This window comes from Geotrypetes seraphini, chromosome 1 (assembly GCF_902459505.1).
Source record: "Geotrypetes seraphini chromosome 1, aGeoSer1.1, whole genome shotgun sequence".
NCBI classification, from domain to species: Eukaryota; Metazoa; Chordata; class Amphibia; order Gymnophiona; family Dermophiidae; genus Geotrypetes; species Geotrypetes seraphini.
In genome coordinates this window covers 344002851-344026257 of record NC_047084.1, presented here as the reverse complement: position 1 = coordinate 344026257, position 23407 = coordinate 344002851, and the positions used below count along the sequence as shown (strand labels likewise).

General features: G+C 48.9%; 1 protein-coding gene across 8 annotated transcripts in view; it reads left to right on the top strand.

The window, feature by feature from the left end:
- The window catches only part of SEC31A (SEC31 homolog A, COPII coat complex component), a 240037-nt gene that overhangs the window by 200259 nt on the left and 16371 nt on the right, over window positions 1-23407 (top strand). The window lies entirely within an intron of this gene.

The following is a 23407-nucleotide window of genomic DNA, read 5'->3' as shown; positions in this document are numbered from 1 at the left end:
CTCTTCCCTCTTCAGGTTCTGTACCAGCGAAGAAACCAACCTCGGGGACGCCGGCGACGCATGGCGGAAGCCCCATGCTTACAGCCCCGGTGAAGCCCTCCAAGCCTTCGGACCGTGCCTCCACCACACGGGAATACTCTGATACGAGGTCGCCCCCGGTGGAGTGCACCGAGGCAGTGGACATGCCTTCGATGCTGTCCGTGCCCGTCTTTCAGGACCTACTCCGAGCGATGATCTCGTCGGAGCTGTCCGCTGCAATGGCCCAGCTACAATCGGCCTCGACCTCGACCACGCATGTGCCAGACCAGCCTGAGCCTCGCGTCGAGCCACCTCGGGGAAAAGTGCGCAAGCTTCGCCGCATCCCATCCTCCTCGGACTCCTCGCCAAGGCGCTCTCCCTCCACAGACCGCCGCGGGGCAAAACATTGTGCTAAAACGACAGAAACCTCGAACCGCCGTACCTCCAAGAAGGCCCGGGGTTCTTCCACTCTACGAGGCCGTTCACCTACACCTCGTACGGGACCGCTGAGGGTGGCAGAGTTATCACTCTCCAACCCGCGCAACCTCCGAACTCCCCCTCGGACCGGGGCGCCGATCTGAGGTTTCGGGCTCTCACCGAGGGAGTCCGGGTCGAGGTCACCGATTCGACATCGATCGGTACCCCGAACCCCGGCGGCGTCTCCGAGGGGCTCCTCGAGACATCGGAGATCCACGACCCCGGAACACTTTCACAGTGCTTCCCCGGTCTCGGAGCGTGGATCGGAGCAGGAACCTCGATACTCGAGGGAAGCCTCCCCTTCCTTCTCCACCCGGCGGAGGTCTCGTTCACCGACCCCCGCACGGGGCTTCTGGAACATCCCGCCCATCCTTCTCTCGCTTTGTCCAGGACATGGGCCACGCTTTGAATTTAGACCTCCAGTCCGACTCCAGATACTATAAAGAGTACCTAGCGGAACTGGATATGCCATCACTGCCCAGAGAGTCCCTTCGCTTACCGCCTAACCCAGTACTCCAACAGGCTCTCTTCAGGAACCTGGAGACCCCCTACATGGTCACAGCCGTGCCCTCCAAAATGGAGGCCAAGTACCGTACAGTACCCTTTCCGGGATTTGAACAACCACAGCTCTCCCACCAATCGCTGTTAGTAGAATCCTCCTTGAAAAAGGCCCACCCCTCCCGGGTCTCAGCGGCGGTCCCCCCAGGCCGAGAAGGCCGAACCCTAGACAAGTTCGGCAGGAGACTATATCAAAATGCGATGATGGCCTCTACGGTGCAAAGCTACACGTTCACCTTCACATCCTACCTCAAACACCTCATTGGACTACTGAGAGCCTTTGAGACTGACCTACCGGCCTCCCGCCAAGGAGCGTTTAGCCTGCTTTTGGAGTCACTCTCCAACCTACGCCTCCATCTATTCCACGCGGCCTACGATGGCTTCGAACTCTCCTCCAGAGAGGCAGCCTTTGCTATCGCCATGCGCCGACTAGCTTGGCTACGCCTGGTCGACATGGACCCCAACTTACAGGACCGGTTGGCTAACCTCCCCTGCGTGGGAAAAGAACTGTTCGATGACACTATCGAGGCGGCTACAAAACGCCTCTCCGAACACGAACGCTCGTTTGCCTCCCTCGTCCGGCAAAAGCCTAAACCGCCCGCTTCCAGGCCGTTCAGGACCCCTCCGCGCCGCTACCCACAAAAATCCACTCCTGCCTTCTCGCGGCCTCCACCTAGGTGCCCGCAAGCCCACCATCGGGCTCTGCCCAAGTCCCAACCGCCTGCGACTACCAAACCATCCCCGTCCTTTTGACGGGATACGCGGAAGGGGGCGGGCCCCCTCCGCCATAGTCCCAGGCCTCCTTCCCATCGGGGGTCGCCTCAAAGCCTTTTACCCTCGCTGGGAACAAGTCACGTCGGACGCATGGGTCCTTAGCGTGAACTCATCAGGATACTCTCTCAACTTTCGGGCCATTCCTCCAGACAACCCCCCAAGGAATTGCCCTCCCAACCGGACGCAGCTGCCCCTACTCCTCTCCGAAGCTCGAGACCTGCTTCGCCTGAGAGCAGTGGAGGAGGTTCCCCTCGGCCAACGGGGGAAGGGCTTCTACTCCCGTTACTTCCTGGTACCGAAAAAAACGGGAGACCTGCGCCCAATACTAGACTTAAGACGCCTCAACAAATTTCTGGTACAGGAAAAATTTCGGATGCTTTTCCTACCGACCCTCTACCCCCTGATCGATGAGGGCGACTGGCTCTGCTCCCTCGATCTGAAGGAGGCGTACACACATGTCCCAGTGCACCCCGCTCACCGCAAGTTCTTGCGTTTTCAGGTAGGGGACCGGCACCTACAATACCGTGTCCTCCCCTTCGGCCTAGCATCGTCACCCCGGGTCTTCACCAAGTGCCTCGTGGTGGTCGCAGCCACCTTACGCTCCCAGGGCCTTCAGTTATTCCCCTACCTAGACGACTGACTGATCAAAGCCCCGTCCAGGGAGGGGGTTATCTCAGCGACCCAACAGACTATTACCTACCTACAGAGTCTGGGGTTCGAGATAAACTTCCCAAAATCCCAACTACGCCCCTCGCAGTCCCTACAGTTCATCGGGGCCACGCTGGACACGGTTCGCCTCCGTTCCTTCCTCCCCCCTCCGCGTCTAGAGGCGTTAGTAAGTCTGAGTCGAAGGATCTCCCTGCTGACCTCGGTATCAGCTCGGCAGATGATGACTCTTCTGGGCCACATGGCCTCCACCGTCCATGTCTCACCCTTCGCCCGCCTCCATCTGAGAATCCCTCAATGGACCCTGGCCTCTCAATGGTGTCAAGACCGGGACCCGATCGACCGCCCCGTGACAGTGACTCCTTTCTTGCAACGATCGCTCCGCTGGTGGGCCGACTCTTCAAATCTTTCCAAAGGTTTGCTCTTCCTCACCCCACCTCACAGCAAGGTACTCACCACGGACTCGTCGGAGTACGCTTGGGGAGCCCATCTGGACGGCCTACGCACTCAAGGGATGTGGTCAGCAGAGGACCGTCGCTGCCACATCAACGTGCTAGAGCTTCAGGCCATCTATCTCGCAGCTGTAGCTTTTCAACATCTGCTCCACGTCCGGGTGGTTCTCATCCGAACCGACAACCAGGTAGCAATGTACTACGTAAACAAACAAGGAGGAACAGGGTCTTGGTCCCTTTGTCGGGAAGCCCTGCGCCTCTGGAAATGGGCAATCTCCAACAACACCTTCCTTCGAGCGGTGTACATACAAGTAGAACAAAACTGTCTGGCGGACAGACTCAGCCGCCTCCTCCAGCCACACGAGTGGTCACTGCACTCTCAAACCCTATGACAGGTGTTCGAAAAGTGGGGGACGCCTCAAATAGATCTATTCGCATCCCCCCACAACCACAAGCTGCCTCTCTTCTGCTCCCGGATCTACTCCCCGGACCGGCTCGAGGCCGACGCCTTCCTCCTCGACTGGGAGGGAAGGTTTCTGTACGCGTTTCCGCTGATCCTGTGGACGCTGGTCCACCTGAAAACGGTGCAAGCCACCCTGATCCTGATTGCTCCTCGCTGGCCACGCCAGCCTTGGTTTTCCCTTCTACTTCAACTCAGTGTCAGAGATCCACTACCTCTGCCTCGGTTTCCCTCTCTACTATCACAGGGTCAGGGTTCGCTGTTACATCCCAATCTTCAATCTCTTCATCTGAATGCTTGGTTTCTTTCCCCCTGACTTCTCTCCCCGTGTCTCAATCAGTCAAGGAGATACTGGAGGCCTCTAGAAAAACCTCGACGAGAACCTGCTACTCCCAAAAGTGGACCAGATTCTCAGCCTGGTGCTCCTCTCACAGCCAGGACCCGGTATCGATTCCCGTCCCTCTGGTCCTTGACTATTTACTTCAATTATCTCACTCTGGCCTAAAGACCAACTCCATTCGGGTACACCTCAGTGCGATTGCGGCCTTTCATCAGCCCCTGGAAGGAAAAGCCCTCTCGCTCCATCCCTTAGTCTCTCGCTTCATGAAGGGTCTTCTGAATGTCCACCCTCCTCTCAAACCTCCTCCGGTGGTTTGGGACCTTAACGTGGTTCTGGTTCAACTAATGAAACCTCCTTTTGAGCCCCTAGACAAATGCCATCCAAAATTCCTCACTTGGAAGGTGATTTTCCTGCTTGCGCTCACTTCCGCTCGGCGGGTTAGTGAGCTACAGGCTCTGGTAGCGGACCCACCCTTCACGGTATTCCATCATGACAAGGTGGTACTCCGCACTCATCCAAAGTTCTTGCCTAAAGTAGTGTCTGATTTTCATCTCAATCAGTCCATTGTCTTACCTGTGTTTTTCCCCAAGCCCCACTCTCACCCCGGAGAGGTGGCGCTCCATACTCTTGACTGCAAGAGAGCGTTGGCCTTTTACCTCCAACGCACTCAACCACACCGGAAAGTCCCACAATTGTTTTTGTCCTTTGACCCTAACCGGTTAGGTCACCCAGTTTCCAAGCGCACCTTGTCCAACTGGTTGGCCGATTGCATCTCCTTTTGCTACGCTCAGGCTGGTCTCGCGCTGCATTTTCGAGTAACGGGACACAAGGTCCGAGCGATGGCAGCCTCCGTAGCGTTCCTTAGGTCCACACCTATTGAGGAAATCTGCAAGGCTGCCATGTGGTCTTCGGTTCATACCTTCACCTCCCACTACTGTCTGGACTCACTGTCCAGGAGCGATGGCCGGTTCGGCCAATCAGTTTTGCGAAATCTATTTCCTTAAATTGCCAACTTCCCTCCATCCCTTTTCAGTTAGCTTGGAGGTCACCCACATGTGAGAATATCATGCCTGCTTGTCCTGGGATAAAGCACAGTTACTTACCGTAACAGGTGTTATCCAGGGACAGCAGGCATATATTCTCACAACCCGCCCACCTCCCCGAGGTTGGCTTCTTTGCTAGTTAAGTGAACTGGAGACCACGAGGGGATGCGCCCCCTAGTGGAGCAGGAAGGCACGCATGCGTGGAGCAGCAGAGCAAACTTAAATCTTCAATCAAGTTTGCTTGAAAATGCTTCCGCATCGGGGCTCCATAGATGACATCACCCACATGTGAGAATATATGCCTGCTGTCCCTGGATAACACCTGTTGCGGTAAGTAACTGTGCTTTCTATCCCATTTTCTCCTTGATTCTTACGTTCATCGGAGAACTGTGTTTTTTCTGGATATCAAAACTTTTATTCTTTTTCTGGTTGCGATGTCCTTCAGGACTAGTTTCTCCTCATTCAGACGTCATGGCTCTGCTTCCTGATTTTCAGAGAAGCTTCCACATATTCCAATTCGTACAGCTTACACTATATACTTTTTAGTTCAACTCAGCCGTTGCCATTCCCAGTATAGTCTTTCCTTTAGGTCTGGCTTTTTCTCCCAGACTCTTCATGCAGTGTCTGATTGTGATGACCGCATCTCTTCGTTCACCCGGCCTTCAGGGTTTTTTCTTTTTCTCAACATCTGGTTTTTTCCAGGCTGTTTCTTCTTAGGAAGTGGTTCAAGCAATATCTCAGACTATCTCCTTTCTTCTGGTTCTAGGCTTTGAATTTAAATTCCCCGTATTCATGACTATATTTCATTGGGGTACTCCTAGACACCACTGTCATGAGAGCGTTTCTTCTTCCAGCTCACTTTAGCCTCTCAACCATCTGTGTCCACAGTTGTTTTCTTTTCAACCTCTTTCTGACAGACATATGATGGTTCTTCTGAGCATAGGGTTTTCCCTGTTCGGGTAGGACTACATTTTTGTACTCCTCAGTGGATTTTTGTTTTCCAGTGATCTCGGGAGAGGGATCGTCTCTCAAAGTATGTATATCTCTGACATTGTCTCATCGGCAGTTGCTTCACTTTTGGCTGATCTCCTCTAGTCTTCCGGAGATATCCCTTTTTTATTTGTCCCCTCCTTGCATGGTCATCATGACTGATGCATCTTTTTCTGCATGGGGGGTTCATATGGACGATCTGCACCTTCAGGGTTTTTTCGACCAATAAGGAACGGAAATTTCACATCAATTTCTTAGGCTTCAGTGTGATTTGTAATTTGTCCATTTAATGTTCATATTTCCCCTCCCCCTATAATAATTTATTTTAACCTTTTATTTTTAACATTGTAAACCGGCCAGGTTCTTGTCGATGGTCGGTATATTAAAATTAATTAAACTTGAAACTTGAATGTTGTGGGCATATAGCCTTCCAACTTTACCAGCAACTTTATGACAATACTGATTACAGATGTACAGGAACAGAGAAAATATGGGATGCAGAGTGTGGCCTCCAACTTTCTACTGCACAATCTAAGTGCTTTTGGGGGTTCCTCAATCCAGATTTTTCTGTCAACTTCTGTAACTCAAAAGTTGGATTTTTTTTTATTTTTAGCCCATTGAGCAATCTGGATGCTTATAAGGGCTGCTAAGGCTAACAGAGAAGCCAATTCTATTAGTCATATAAGATGGGAAAGAATACAGTTTTGTGATAATCTATCACAGGGTTGCCCACACATTTTTGGCTTGCGAGCTACTTTTAAAATGACCAGGTCAAAATGATCTACCAACAATAAAATTTAACAAAAGCACACTGTACGCAGAGAAAATGTTAATTATCCTTTATATTCAGGGGTTTTTTCAGAGGTCAAGGCAGATGACTTTAAAATATGCAATGTTACCTCAGTAACAACTATACAAAAATAGACAAATATACCCCCTCCCTTTTTATTAAACCACGATAGCGGTTATAAGCGCAGGGAGATGCGCTGAATGCCTCGCACTGCTCTCGATGCTCTAGGCTCCTTGTGCTAAAATCCGCTATGCATTTTAGTAAAAGGGGGCCATAGTGCAAAATATAGACAGCAGATATAAATTTTCAAAACGGACACATTTTGATCACTAAATTGAAAATAAAATAATTTTTCCTACCTTTGTTGTCTTCTTCTGACTGTGCATCCAATATTTCTTCCCTTCTTTCTGCCTCCTGAATGCTTCGTCTCCTCCAGACCTCTTTCCATTCCCCAACCAACATATCTGTCCTTCCATGAATCCAACTTTTTCTTCCTCTCTCCCTGCCCCCTCCCCTTTCTTTCTGTCTCCCTGCCCCTTTCTTACTTTCTTTCTCTCTGTCGTTCTGCCTCCCTGCCCCTTTCTTATTTTCTTTCTCTCTCTGTCTTTCTTTCTGTCTCCCTGCCCCCCTTTCTTTCTTTCTGCCTCCCTACCTGTCTTTCTGCCTCCATTCTGCTTCCCTGTCTTTCTGTCTCCCCTTTTTTTCTCCCCAAGCCACTGCCGGGGCTGTTGTCTGAGAATAGGCCCCTAAGCCACCGCTAACTTCTGGGCCCCCAAACCACCGCAGACGCCGCCGTTGCCGAGTTCTTCGTTTTCTGACGCTACAACAGGCCAGCAGCCTTCTCCCTTATGTCAGTTCTGATGGAGAGGACGTTCTGGGCCAGCCAGGCAGCCATTGGCTGGCCCGGAACTTCTTCTTTGACATCAGAATTGACGTCGGGGAGAACGCTTCTGCAGGGAGAGCTTGAGGCGGCAGTGGTGAATGTGGAGAGAGGAAGGCTGATCAGCCCAGTAGATCGCGAAGGCAATGCGAGTCTATCATGCAATTGACTCGCGTTGCCTTCTAGATCTACTGGTCGATCACGATCGATGTATTGGGCACCCCTGATCTATCATATTGGGGGAGAGTATGCAGGTGTATCAGTACTACTTGTGCATTAGACTTGCATATGTCTCGTTGCTATAAAATCATAATGTACATATATCTTGAATGCCAGATTCAGCTGGACAAGCAACAAGCTACTTTTGTTAGCTTTGAAATAGATATTTAATATTTGGAAAACCATTTCTGCTATGAATATTAATATTTGGAAGTATGTCTATTAGGTATATTGATATGAAAGTGACAGCAGAGAGAAAGGGGACTCTTAAGATTCTAAAATTGTGGGCTCCAATAGAGGAATATATCTCTCAATGATGTTTTGCACAGCCAAGATTTGTAAATGTTTTTTCCAGTGCAATAGGGATTGTATGCTGAACCCATAGGGTTATCCATATGTGCTTGCAAGCATATTGCAGATATCAAGTCACAACGTTTCAACTCCTCCTCCTTCACAGTCTCTGCTGCCCTCTTCAATTCTTACTTCTGCAAGCGAGCATGAAGGTGTCTCTCTGATCTGCTCTGTTTATTTCTTTATTGGTTTTCATTTTTTTTCAGCTTGTTACACGTTTTTTGTTTTTTTTTGGGGGGGGGGGTTGTTACGGTGTTGGAGATCCCAGTTTCAAGTGACTGCTCTGTTTTCTTGGAGAGCAGTTGGAAGGTGTATCCCTCAGGGAGCTGTAGAGCCCGCCTGCTGAAGATTTGTGAAGCTCAGGGTTCCAGGCTCTCAGCCCTTGCTTGCTTCCCTGACTTGGTCAGGAGTTTGAGTGCAGGCTGTTAGACATCAATAGCAGATCTTCGGGGCGCTCAGACTGCTGGATGCAACTTCACCTCACCCTTTTTATTCTGCATCATCTATCGTGGTAGAAGATCAGTCTGACTGGTAGCCCTAAGATCTCGGCATGGCAACTGGATGGCAGTTTGAGGAGTTTGAGGCAGAGAACCCTTCCAGATCCAGCTACATTTTAAAGGAGCTGAAGCAGGCTACATACAGCACTATTTCCCCAACACAAGGTCTGTGAGTGCAGGCTGTGACAGCCTATGGGGAAAATCATGGAAGTCTTAGTGTTTTTTGACTGTTTCTGCAGTTAAGTCTTTAGTTTCCCTACCCTAAAATCCTGGGTTTTTTAATTTATTGCTCAGCCCTGAAGTGTTTAGAAGCCGTTTTTTGGTGCCAAAAGATTGCTGTGGCAGCCATCTTGGATTTCCTCATTTTTTTTATCTCTTAAGTTCTCAACTTCTCAAAAATACCCTGTTTTGCCTCAAAAGTGCCAGGGATGGAGCCTTCTGACCCTAATACCCCTGTATTTTGCCTTATTTGCACTGGATGGGTGGCTGAAGAACATCCTGCTTCAGGCTTAGCCCCTCCACAGTCTTTTAGGACTGGAGAACAGCAAACAGTCCCATTGGGAGGAAAGAAATACCTCCTGGAGTCCCAGGACAACAGCCCTGTGTACCATAAAGACATAGATTCGGGGGGTCACGTGATGCTCGCGTGCTGATCAGACGCCGGTGAGCCGAGCTCCGTTCAAAGCCTCAGAAAACACCCCCGAAATAGCTCTCAGTCGGCGCAAATCGCCCTTTATTTGCTCCATCCGGCATCGGGTTTCTCCTGCTTCTCGGGGGCATCTCGGTGGTGAGCGGATTCGCTGGGGCCGGTCGGTATGCCGATAAGGACCCCGAGGCCTGGCAAAGAGAGGTCTGCTAAACCCTTGAAAATGGCGGCCCCCAGCCCGATCGCAGCAGGTACGGCCCAGCACGATGCAGACATGCAGGTCTCGGTCTGCCACCTCTCAAAACTTTTGGATGAAAAATTGTCCAAACTGCATGCAGTGCTGGAGGAAGTGAAAGACAGCATTGCGGGTCACGCTGCGCGCCTCCAGCAAGCAGAAGAACGGATATCGGCGCAGGAAGACCGGGCAGAAATAGCGGACGGACGTCTGGCGGCCTTGGAATCTAAAATTCAACAGCTGGACGATCGGGCTGAGGAGGCAGAGAATCGTAGCCGCCGAAATAACCTGCGGCTTATTGGGGTGCCGGAGTCAGTCCGTGATGCTGAGTTGGCAGACCTGGTGGCCACGTGGCTGCCTCAAACCCTCGGACTTCCATCCTCCATGGGCCCAGTGCATGTGGAACGGGTACATCGGATAGGGGCACCACGCGCTGAAGGAGCCCGACCACGTCCAGTCATAGCTCGCTTCCTCAACTATGCTGTTAAGGCTCGCATCCTGGAGGCATACAGGCGAGCTCGCTCCCTGGATTACAATGGCACCAAGATCTTGCTCTTTCAGGATTTCTCCATCAGGCTCTCGGAAAGGAGACGGGCTTTGGCGCCTTACTGTACACAGCTTCATGCCAGAGGGATTAAATTCACTCTCCAATATCCTGCTAAAGTGCGCATTCAAACCAACACTGGTGTAGTCCTGATGGATACTCCAGCAGCGCTTCGCTCTTACTTGGAAGGACTGCCAGCCCCTTGAGAGGACTGGGGCTGCTGACAGCTTGAGTGAACTGTTATCCCAAACTCCTTGGGAGGCGGCGGACTTTATACCAGTTGCTGGGACAGAGAGAGAGGGATCTCTTGGTCCTGCGCATGAGGAGCGCTGGCTGATGGAGGATTCTTTTCGCTCTTGGCTCCTGGCTTCTGGACAGATCCGTACCAGGGGCTATCTCCCTGCTACCTGTACCTGGGGAGTCCTTTATGTAGCCTATGGATTTGTTTCCACATTTTGGGGGGTCTGGATCTCTTGTTCTGCAGCCTGCTGGGGAGTCCTTGTTGGGCATTATGTTTTCTTAATACTTGCTGGAGCGAGTTTGTTTACATTTATTACTTTTGTGCTGACTGTACAAATATCATGCTGCACTTTGTTTATGGGGGGAGGGGTACGGGGTTCTGGTTACATCATGGTTTTCTGGTTGGGTAGGGTACTGGAAGGTTGGAGTATGTTGTGGGGGGGTGGATGGGATGAAGAGGGGTGGGGGGGAGTGTGTCGGGGGGGGGAATGTATGGGGATGTATGAATGGAGTCTCGAGAGCACCGGTTTTTTCTCATTTGATGGTACATGTCATCTTTGGTGATTTGACCGGGGGGGGGGGCCTTGCTGGGGGGCTCTTCCTCTTCTCTTATTTGATTGACATTTCTGCTCCTATGGTTATTTGGTGGGGGGACCATGGTTAACTTGAAACTTTCCTCCCTTAATGTAGATGGGATCCATTCCCCGGTCAAACGAAAGAAAATACTCTCCTGGTTTCGCAGGGAACGTATTGATATTGCATTCCTACAAGAGACCCATCTCACACCTGTAGAACATGAGAAACTTAGGAGGGATTGGGTGGGGGAGGTATACTATTCTTCTTATAACACTCGTCAAAGGGGGGTAGCAGTCTTGGTCCATAAGCAACTCCCGTTTCAATTGCATAAGGTTATACAGGACAAAGAGGGCCGATATGTCCTAGTGCTGGGAGAGCTTTGGGGAAGGCTTTATCTTCTTTGTAATGTTTACGCCCCTAACATTTATAATCACAGCTATTTTTCGGGGTTGATGTCGCGGCTGGCGCAGTACCCGGGGTACCATGTCCTTGTGGGAGGCGACTTTAACATCACAGCGGATCCCTCTCAAGATTGTGCCCCCGCCAAGCGCTTCCCTAAGGATCACTTGGGTAAAGGAGTTAATTTTCTGACCACGCAGTTAGGGCTCTTAGATATTTGGCGTCTATTCCATCCTACGGAACGTACTTATACGTTTTACTCCAATCCCCATAATCTTTATACACGTCTTGACTATTTCCTGCTCTCTCCTGCGTTGCTGCCCATGGTTAGCGCTGTAGAGATAGTGGAGGTTCCACTTTCTGATCATTCTCCCGTGACACTATCCCTCCAAATTACTGCTGAATCTTCCGCGAGGACATGGCGTTTCCCGGGATACCTCTTTAAAGATCTTGCCTTTCGTAGATACCTTAGGGAAAAATGGCTGGATTACTGTAGAACCAATTCTGATCCGGATCTTGATCCGGGGCTTTTCTGGGAGGCATCCAAGGCAGTACTGCGGGGCTTTGTTATCGCTTATGTCGCGGGTAAGAAAAAGAAACTGGAAGCGGAACTGCTACGGCTGTCGGGCGAGTTCCAGCAGTTGCGAAGGCGCCATCAGGGGACCTTGCAGGAGGCCGATCGTATACGCTTACGTACACTCCGACAGCAGATAGATGCGATCCTAACACAGCGAGCGGAGAGGGATTTGTACTTTCGTCGCTATAATCTCCACAGGTGGGGGGGGAGAGCTGGACGGTTGTTAGCCCGCCTGGTCCGCCCTCATCGAAAGCGACAAGTCATCACCGCTATTACAGATATGCAGGGTCACACTCATACAACGGAAACACACATACATCAACAGTTCGTGACGTATTATAAGGACCTGTATGCAGAGCGACCCTCGACGGATACGGATAGGGACCGTTTTTTCAGTGATGTCATCATTCCGAGACTCCTCCCGAATCAGATTCAGGCTCTGAATGCTCCCATTACTAGTCTCGAAGTGGAATTGGGTATAAGAGAGCTTAAATTGACTAAATCACCTGGGCCAGATGGTTATGGGCCGGAATACTATAAAATTTTGTCTGACGTTATATCTTACCCTCTGGCGGAGGCTTTTAACTCTTTGCATTCCCACAAGGGGTTGGATCGCTATAATCTGGCACATGTTGTTCTGCTGCCCAAGCCGGGCAAGGACCCGTCTCAGGTGGGCTCTTATAGGCCCATATCACTTCTTAACCAAGATGCAAAATTACTCGCAGCGTTACTTGCCAAACGTCTGAATGCATACCTTCACCTCCTTATCCATGAAGATCAGGTGGGATTCGTGCCTGGCAGATATGCCTCCATGAATCTCACGAGAGCTTTGATGGCTATTTATTCACGCAGAGGAGGGGATAACCAGGCAGCTATTGTAGGCCTAGATATGGAGAAGGCGTTTGATAGCATCTCTTGGTCTTACCTTTTTTGGGTCATGGGGCACTATGGGCTGGAGGGCATGTTTTTGGACTGGGTGCGCAGTCTTTATTTTTTGCCCATGGCTAAGCTTCTTATTAATGGACAACTTACTTCACCCTTCCCGCTTGAACGTGGTACTCGCCAGGGTTGCCCCCTGTCCCCGCTACTATTTCTTCTGGCTATTGAACCACTGGCGATTAAAATTCGATCTCATCCTTTCATTCATGGTATTCAAGTTGGGGCTAAGGAGAGCCGCATTAATCTTTTCGCAGACGATATTTTGTTATATTTAGACCACGCGCCCTTACACTTACCGGAGGCTCTCTCGCTGGTTCAAGACTTTGGCACAGTCTCAGGTCTTCGAGTTAATTGCGCCAAATCGGAACTCTTGCCTCTGGCTTCTCATAGACATGAGCCCTGGCATGATACATTACTGATTCCACCGGTTCGGAAGCCTATGCGCTACCTTGGCGTTTATTTGAGCACCCAATCTCATCTCCTTTACCAGTACAATGTTCTCCACCATATAGAGACTATTCGTACTCTTTGTGAGAAATGGAAGGACTTGCCTCTTTCCCTTTGGGGCCGTGCGGCGTTATTCAAAATGGTGCTTCTCCCAAAACTTTTATATCCGCTTCAAACGATTCCGCTTTGGATTCTGAACAGAGATGTCCAAGTCTTTCGGTCTATTCTTCTCTCATTTTTATGGCGACACAAGCGGGCTCGAATCAGTTTTGATACCTTGTCCCTGGACTCTAGGCAAGGTGGTTTGAATCTCCCGGATATTCGCAGGTACAACGTTGCTTCCCTGCTGCGCTTTGTTCATGAGGGCATCTCTGGCCATTATAGGTACTCCCCTCCAGGTTGGATCCGTGAGTGGTGTGCTCCTCATTCCTTTGTCTCTTTATTGCATTTGTCCCCCCGGTCTTTTCCTGGGGGGGATCATCGATTCCTCTTTCTGAAACCGCTAAGACAGGCCTGGTGGTGGTGGCGGAAGGCACAGGGGCGAGCCCCACAGGCATCTCCTTTTTTGCCTCTGGTGGGTAATGTAGATTTCCTCCCGGGAATGGGTACCTCAGGGTTTCAACTGTGGGATTCCCGGGGCTGTGTCAGCTTGCGACATCTCTCCGACGAGGGAACGGGGACTTTCCCCACCTTTCCACACCTTCAGACACGCTGGGACCTCCCGAACACGCACTTTTGGGCCTATCTGCAAGCCAGACATTACTTTTTTTCTCTAACTCGGCGGTGGGGAGAGCATTGGACGATGGGGAAATTGGACTCTTACTTGGCCCTCTTACCTTCTCAGACAAACACATTGTCCACCTGGTATAGGCTCCTTAAAAATGCTCTTCCTCCCTCCTATCTGCCTAGGCTGGCGGCCCGGTGGTCGCGAGATTTGGCTCTTGACATTCCTGAGGCCCATTTTTTGGACCTTTTTACTAACCTTACTCAATTCACGGGATCCATGGACCTTAGGGAAATGCAATATAAGATCCTGCATCGGACTTACATCTCTAGGGCCCGGGGACATGTCATGGGTTTATGGGATGATGACACTTGCACTCATTGTCAGAGAGAGAGGGGCACACTACTGCACATGTTTTTGGAGTGTCCCCATGCAGCTTTATGGCTCCAGGTGCTCCCGTTTCTTGAGGATCTCCTTGGCAGGGCCATTCCCCGGTCTTATGGCCTCTTATTGCTGGGTGACATGGGGGAATCATCCGATGCAGGCTTTACCGCACCATATCAGAAGTTTTTATACACTGCACTCTTAGCGGTGAAAAAGCTGTTGCTTGTCCATTGGGTGGGGCCTGAGCCCGCATCCTTCACTCACTGGCTTCACAAAATGCGGGAACTAGCAGCTTTTGAACTTCAAACTCATGCGGCCTCTACTGGACGCGATAGGGTCGTATACGTTTCCCTGTGGAGAGCATTTCAGGTTGAGGCTGACTCACAGCTCCCGTAGTCTTGCCTTGGTTTGATCCCCTTTTGGGATATGAGCGGCTCCTTGACTGGGCCTTCTACTATGCACCCTGACCGGTGACTCTCGAGCTTGGTTGCTTGTGGTCTGTCTGTGGAGTGTTAGGTGGGTGGATGTTGAGGATGGTGTGGACTGATTGAGTGGGATAGTTCTGTATGTAGGATGAGTGGGTGTATGTAGGGTGTGGGGTTTCCACTATTGATAAAATTGTTTTTGCGGTCTTTCTTATCTTGAGGAGGGTGCTTTATGGGGAACCTCTTGCAACTCGTTTAGGCGAGACTCTTATTTCTCACACCATCGCTAGGGTGTGCCTACATGTTGGCTGTTACGATAACACCTCCTCTGCTTTGAGGTATTTGTATTTCTTATTGTTTTGCTTCATTGCTATACCTGTTATGTGGCCCCTTGCCGGACCACTGTTGTGTGTCTTTTGACTGCTTTTTCAATAAAAATTATATTAAAAAAAAAAAAAGATTCATCACAGCCCAAGAAAAGGCAATTACTCCATACCAGTAGGAAAGAAGAGTCTTCACTGGCCTTTACTCCAGAGTCCATTAAACTCCTCTGGCAGGCTTAAGCACAAGACCAAACTCCCGTGATTTAAAACATGACAGTTTGGCCACCTGAACTGTAGAGATGCCACAGCCTGAAGAAAAACGAGAATCCACGTGACCAGAGCCGAATAAGGATCCACCTGGTCTTGGACACACCAATGCTTGAAAGGTCTTCCACACCTTAGCATAGGCTGACACCATGGACAATGACAGCTCTGAGGAGCGTATCAACCACCGGATCCAAATATCCTTTATGTTCTAGGGCAGTGCGCTCAAGAGCCATGCTGTAAGTGCAAAGCGACCCGGATCTTCCATGTTCAGCAGACCCTGACAGAGCAGGTCCGAATAGACGCTCAGACGGAGACTAAATCCCATGCACAGCTGCAGCAGATCCGTGTACCACAATCTTCGAGGCCATTCAGGTGCCACCAGAATGATGCACCCAGGATGACCCACAATCCTCCGAAGGACTCAGCCGATCATTGGCCAAGAAGGAAAGACATAGAGAAGAACTCCTGGAGGCCAAGGTTGCCCCTCACTTCCAGGCTCGGATCTGTGACTGAAGAAGCGCTGTGCCTTCTTCCTTGCCGTGGCCATGAGGTTGAAGCTGGGCCCCCAGTGCTGCACAATTGCCCAGAATGCCTCAAGTGAGAGGGCCTATTTGCCCGTATCCAGCGTTTTGTCAGCTGAGAAAATCCACTTGAACGTTGTCCACTCCAGCCACATGCTCAGCCATCAGTGCCAGAAGATGACATTCTGCCCAAAGGAAAAACATGCGGGCTTCCTGAGCTAAGGGAGAGCTCTTGGTCCCTCCCTGGCAATTGACATAGGCCACCACTGTTGCATTGTCGGAGGAGACCCGAACTGCCTGCCTTTCCAGGGTCACCTGCAATACTATCAGGGTGAGACGAATTGCCCTGAGCTCCAGACAAATGATTGACCAACTTTTCTGAGACTTTGAATCCAACAGTCCTGAAGAGGATGACAATTGCAGTGTGCTCCCTAGCCCCAAAGGCTGACATCTGTCGCCACCAAAGTCCAGGAGGCAATGTGCAATGGAACGCCCTTGCAGAGCGATTGAGGACGAAGTCACCAGTTCATGCTCACTTGGGCCTCCAAAGTCCATGGCAGACACATCTACATCTTGGTGGGTGCCAGGCAGGAAAGCAAGACATGTTGAAGAGGACACCTATGCGCTCTCGCCCAAGGGTCAACATCTAGCGTGGCCACCATGGATCCCAGAACCTATAGGTGTCCCACGCCGCAGGAGCCGACTTCTTCAAAAGAGCCGTAATCTGAGCACACAGCTTCTGCCTGCGAGCCTCGGGAAGATAAACACAGCCTGCCGCTGTATCAAAAAAGAACTTCCAGGTATTCCAGCGATTGCATGGGCGTCAGATTACTCTTCTTGTAGTTGACAATCCAGCCCAGGTCTTTCAGCACCTGGAGCACCTGTCCCACTGTGCGTCACCCCTCTGTCAAGGAGGGGGCTGATCAGCCAGTCGCCTAGATAAGAGTGAACCTGCAGCCCCCATCTTCCTCAAATGAGCCGCTACTACCACCATCACCATGGTGAAGGTCCGGGGCACTGTTGCTAGCCCAAAGGGCAGGGCTGAAAACTGGTAATGCTGATCCAGAACGTGGAACAGCAGAAACTTGCAGTGGGTCAGAAAAATGGGAATGTGCAAGTACACCTCCATCAGATCCAGGGAGGCCAGAAATTCCCCCTGGAACCACTGCTGCAATGACCGGCCGCACTGTCACCATTCGGAATTGAGGAATCTTGAGCGCTGCACTCACATGCTGAAGATCCAGAATCAGTCTCCAATCTTCTGATCCTTTGGTATGATAAAGTGCCTGTAGTCACAAAAATTTCTGTGAGAGCCACGAAAATTAGAATGCCCAGAACCCCTGGAGGATCTGGCTCTATTATCAGGTAGGGTCTTCAGGCGATGGTCCACTACCGAATCCATGAGGTCATCCAGTCCTTTACCAAATAACAACTGCCCCTTGAAAGGCAGCCATGCTAAAGTTTTCTTGGATGTGGAATCACCAGCCCACTACCGAACCCAAAGCATTCAGCGTGCCGAAATAGAATATGCTGACATCTTTGCCAGCACTTTCAAAAGATCATATAAAGCATCTGCCATGTAATCTGTCCCAGCCATCTGAAGCTGAGGAAGAGGCTCCACCGCATTAGTCTCCAGCATATTCAGCTGAGAGAGACAGGCGTGTGCCACAAAGGAAGTCACCACCACTGCCTTAATGCCTAAATTCACTCTCGAAAATTTTCCTTAGGACTACATCCACAAGGCGGTCCTGCATATCCTTCAACACCACACCCCCATCACTGGGAAGAGAGGTGCGCCTAGTCACCTAAACCACAAAGGAATCCACCTTGGGCTGTCCCAGAAACTGCTGGCACTCCTGCCCCATAGGATACAAATGAGACATAGCCCTAGCATTTCTCAAAGGACCTTCGAGAGTCAAACTGCTCCAAAACCATGCAACTCATATCCAGATGCCAAGGAAAGGTCGCAGATTGCAAGCACACACTGTAAAGCTAGGGAAAAGAAGAAGAAGTGGAAGAAGCTGGTTGAGCGGCTAAGTTCAATTCCTTTAAAGATTCAGCAATCAGATCAATCAAAGCCACAAATTTAAATAAGTGCAGCACAGTCAGATCATCACTAGGATCTGGAGCCCCTAAGGGATTCGCGGATCCAGAACCCAAGTCCATATCCCCCAATCCGGTAAGGGCTGCACTATCAAAGAAAGGATCAGAGAGGTGAGGAACAGCCGCCAGATCCCCTAGAATAGGAGTCGAAAGAGGAACAGGTGGAGCGAGCGGAGGAGGGGAGCTCCCTGAGGGCACTCAAATGCCGACGGAGGAGGCGGAAAACTTCCAGCAGCAGAGCCTCTGGTCTGAAATTCAGACCACAAAAATCTCATAAAGTCAGAAAAAATATTGGGTCCCTGGGGCATAGTCTCCCTTAGATGACATATTCGTGTTTCTTAGGCAGCGGAGGGTCCACTGCCTGGAAACCTAGCCGAGTCAAACTCCAAAACCAATGGCGGCTGCCCCACTGGGCTAGCTGAGCATGGAATCACTTGCTTCTGTGAGAAGGAAGCAGAGCTGGTAGCTACCCCTCCCCCCCCATTGTGCCACGCAGCATGTGGCGCAAGGATACTCAAAAAGCACTAAATTTGTGTAAACTTTGCATGAATTCAGAAGAGGAGACCCTGAGGACTCCATCCCAGCTGTTTCCTGGCAAAACACTGAGTTTTGAAGAAGCAGGGAGAAGATAAAAAAAGATCGCTAAAAATCTAAGATGGCCACCAGCACTGAATTCACACCAAAAACGCGTTAAAATAAACACTTTCCGAAAATAAAAAATGGTGATTTTAGGATTTTTTGGGGAAATTAACTTTTCAAAATCGCTGTGAGAGCCTGTCAGCTCTGTTGTACTCACTGTTGCCAGAGACACTGGGCTGCACCTGCTTCCAACTCTGAGTCAGCTGCAGCCATGCATGCAGAAGAAAAGAATGCTAGAGGGTGCTAAGCTGATCTGTGAAGTACACTGGAGGCAGAGTAAGAAATCCGGAGTTGATTCCTTCTATTGTTTAGAATGTCTTGCCTATTGCACTGGAAAAGATATTATCAAGGTAAGAACCTAATTTCTTTCTGATATTATGTTTAGTCTTTTAATAAAAATGTTTGAATTAAAAGTTTATAGAAGGGCAGAGAGTAGCATTATGTACTTAATTTTAACATTGTTACCTCACTCCCTTTAAGCAACCTTTCATAATTAAATTACTTGCTCCCATCCAGCAAGAACTCATTTTACTGTCCCGTCCCCGTGAGTTCTTTTCCTGTCCCTGTCCCATTCCTGCAAGCTCCATTCTTATCTGCACAAGCCTCGAACACTTTAAAATCATAAGTGTTCGAGGCTTGTGCAATTAAGGCAGAGCTTACAGGAATGGGACAGGGACAGTGACAAAACTCATGGGGACGAGACGGTGAAATTGAGTTCCTGTGGGGATGGGGACAAATTTGTCCCTGTGTCATTCTCTACACAGTATTTCCTGCTGCTTGTAAGAGCCATTTGACTTAGCAGCTGATCTTGTCTTGAATCTAGCAGTGGGAGATGCTACTCCTTAAGGGCTTCTCTGGTTGCCAGGTAGGAACAAGTAAATTAAAGAAAGGCTCCAGGCATTTGTGCTGCAATACTGCTAAAAGCTACATATAGTATTTCCGTGTTCACTCTCTGAGGTATGTGGTTCTCTGGTTCTCTTCTTTTGGGATTATCTTGATATCAAGCCTTCACAGATAGGAGATGACATCTGACAAGAGTCCACGCAGATGTAATTTTTCCAATTTAGAAAAATGTTGGACAGTTGTGAAAGAGCCTACCATATATGTGTGCCACTTTCCATTTGATATCTCACAGGACCTGCTCAAACTTTGTTTTTCTGCAGAGCCGTTTGGGCTTTCCCCACTTATCTCTCAGGACACTTTTTTATTGTTTTAATTTCTTGGATTTTGTCACATGGACCTAAGAACATAAGAATTGCCGCAGCTGGGTCAGACCAGTGGTCCATCGTGCCCAGCAGTCCGCTCACGCAGCAGCCCCCAGGTCAAAGACCAGTGCTCTAAATGAGTCCAGCCTCACCTGCATACATTCCAATTTAGTAGGAACTTGTCCAACTTTGTCTTGAATCCCTGGAGGGTGTTTTCCCCTATAACAGATTCCGGAAGAGCGTTCCAGTTTTCTACCACGCTCTAGGTGAAGAAGACTTTCTTTACGTTTGTACAGAATCTATCCCCTTTCAACTTTAGAGAGTGCCCTCTCGTTCTCCTTATCTTGGAAAGGGTGAATAATCTGCCTTTATCTGCTAAGTCTATTCCCTTCAGTATTTTGAATGTTTCGATCATGTCATCTCTCAGTCTCCTCTTTTCAAGGGAGAAGAGGCCCAGTTTCTCCAATCTTTCACTGTACAGCAACTCCTCCAGCCCCTTAACCATTTTAGTCGCTCTTCTCTGGACCCTTTTGAGTAGTACCGTGTCCTTCTTCATGTATAGCTACCAGTGCTGGACGCAGCACTCCAGGTGAGGGCGCACCATGGCCCGGTACAGCAGCATGATAACCTTCTCTGATCTGTTCGTGATCCCCTTCTTAATCATTCCTAGCATTCTGTTCGCCCTTTTCGCCGCCGCCTCACATTGCATGGACGGCTTCATTGACTTGTCGATCAGAACTCCCAAGTCTCTTTCCTGGGAGGTCTCTCCAAGTACTGCCCCGGACATCCTGTATTTGTGCATGAGATTTTTATTACCGACATGCATCACTTTACACTTATCCAAGTTGAACCTCATTTGCCATGTCGATGCCCGTTTCTCGAGCTTGATTATGTCACGTTGTAGATATTCACAATCCCCCTGTGTCTACATTCTTCTTTCTTTATTTTCCTTTAGTGTCCTAGGCAGGGCTTTCAACATCCTTGTCAAGTTTTCTTTCTTTCTTTGTAACTGCCCATAGCTAACCCTTCTTTAAATATAAGGTGTCTGAAAGGGTTTGGATTTTTTTTTTTTACCAGAATTTAGTCATTTTATTTTGCTGTGGAAATATTTACTGAGAGCATGGCCCCCCAAAGAAGTCTAGGATGCTAAATGCAGATAGTTTGAAGAGACCATATTCAGAGCTGTCGCTGACAACTGTTGCTTGGGCTATATTGAATACTTTCCATGCCATTTATAGTTGCAGATGACAGAGCGATTCACAACAGTAAAGAACAGCCTGAAAAGATTTAAATCTGGTCCATCAATTTTTGCATCAGAGGCATTAATTTCAAGGGGTTCCAACACTTCACTCTAAACTGGGGATACATCCTCAAAATCATGCATTAATAGAAGCTATTGGAAAAGGATATTGAGTGTTTCTTGCCAAAACAATAGGAAGAATTCATCCTAATCTTCATTGACACCAAGGACACTCAACCTTGAACTTCAAGTGGAAGCTCAGAAGCATCAATACCAAGCCTCATCAGTACATGTGTTGAACACCACAGTGCCGGTGTCTACCGTACCCTTATAGCACAGTTGTGCAGAGGTATGCCCAGTTTCCTCTGTGTCAGAGGGGTTGCACCAATTTCCAAGGCCCTACAATGAAGTCACTGATATAGTTTACACCAGGTACGCCCTTCAATATTGGATTTTTAGTATTCCCCCACACTTTATTATAAACCTCTCGCCTCTCTTTTTGAACATATGGTAACTTTTTGATGAGAGAATTTCCACCACTTGGGAGGGCCAGTGGGCATAGGATGGGCCATTTTCCAAAATGTAGCTTATAATATGATGAGCAGCATGTAAACAGACGACTGGACAGACCACTATGAATGGAAAATGTTTCTCGACTGCCACACCCCACTCCAGCAAAGATCAGAGGAGGCCCTCATGTTGGGCATAAAAAAGAGATCTGAGGTATGATCCAATAATCAGATCTTCAATTTTACCGTGTGACAGAATATAGCCACCAATTGTATATTAGGTCAGGTAATCTCCCTTTCAGAAATGTTCAGTTTGGTGATCAAATTATTATTTCACTGTTCATTAACCTTTTGAAGTGCAGGAGATGACAGCAATTTACGACATGCACAGGGTGTCACCAAAACAATTCCAAGAGAGTAGGCTGCCGATAACTGCCAACTGCATTCCCCTGAGCACTGCAGAGTGGACTTAATCTGCTCATGCACATGCTCAGACTGCTTCCTTCTGAAATTCTGATGCTAAGAAATTGAAGTCTTTCACAAATACCTAAGCTCATTTTGTTCCCCCCTCCCTGATCTCAGGGAAAAAGGTCATATAGGAAAGTAAAGGATTCTTACCTAGTGGGGTGATAGGAGACAAAATGTCCTTCTCAACGTGTACACTACCACAAACCAGATGCCAAACTTGCAGAGTATATGTCACACTTGGAAAGTTAAATAGTTGTGAAGTATCTTTTGACGCCCCACTGACAGCAGTGAAGTGACTAACAACAATAGAAGGGTAATTCCTTCTAATCTAATCTAATCTAATCCTTAGGTTTGTATACCGCATCATCTCCACGTTCGTAGAGCTCGACGCGGTTTCTACCCGTGCTTCTTCCAGCTGCAGCCAACCCTGCACCTCAAGTCCCTGGCACCCCCACCACCACAATGGAGAACTAAGATGTCAAAAGTAGAGCTCCATATTGGACAATCCCATACCCTCATCTTCTCTAAGAACATAAGTATTACCATACTGGGACAAACCAAATGTCCATCAAGCCCAGTTTCTAACAGTTGCCAATCCAGGTCACATGTATCTGGCAAGATCCCAAAAAGCCCAGTATCCTGAAATCAGAGTTGCATGTCCTTATTCTAGTTTACAAATCCATATCAAACAAAGCCTACTTCTTTTTAGTCTGTTGTCCCATCAACTTGCATCAAGTACACAGACCCCTTTCCTTGGACATGAAGGAACCTTATTCCCAGCAGTTATAAATGGTCTGCGTTACCATAACCTACAAAAGGGTGCTGGAGTGAATCCGAGGGCACTTATAATGCCAACTAAAACTTGATAATCTCCTATTTAATGCTGGAAACACAACACCAGGTATATGTTGGAATAAATAAAGCAACAATCAGAACATTCATCTTGATCATCTCGCCCCAAGAAATGGGAAGGTCCATCCACAACCAAAGACTTGTATATATATATGATCTAGTAAAGGGACATAATTGGCACAGTACAAGTCTTTTAAGTGAGGAGGAATGACAATGGCCAAATATTTAAAGGAAGTGACCTGCACCTACCCAAAAAGAAATCTCAGATTTGCCAATATTTAACTTATACCCTGGTACACAACCAAAGTCCTCTATCAGGAACATCAAGGCTATGCTGAAAGTATCCACGTGAGACAAAAAAATAAAATCATTAGCAGTTTAAATGGAAAGCTTGTACTTGACACTTTATTTTTTAAGCCCCTTTATTTTAATTGCACGAGAGTCCTGTATGAGTTGGAAAAAGGGTTCAACAGCCAAATCAAGCAATGCAGGGGATAGCAAGAAGTTGTGTGCATGTGATAGGGCCTTTCAAAAGCATTCAGAATTTTTCTAGACTGGAAAGGCTTTTTCCCACATGAGCTCAGTCAGATGACATTACTTATCTGTGAGGACCTGCATATTTCTTTTCA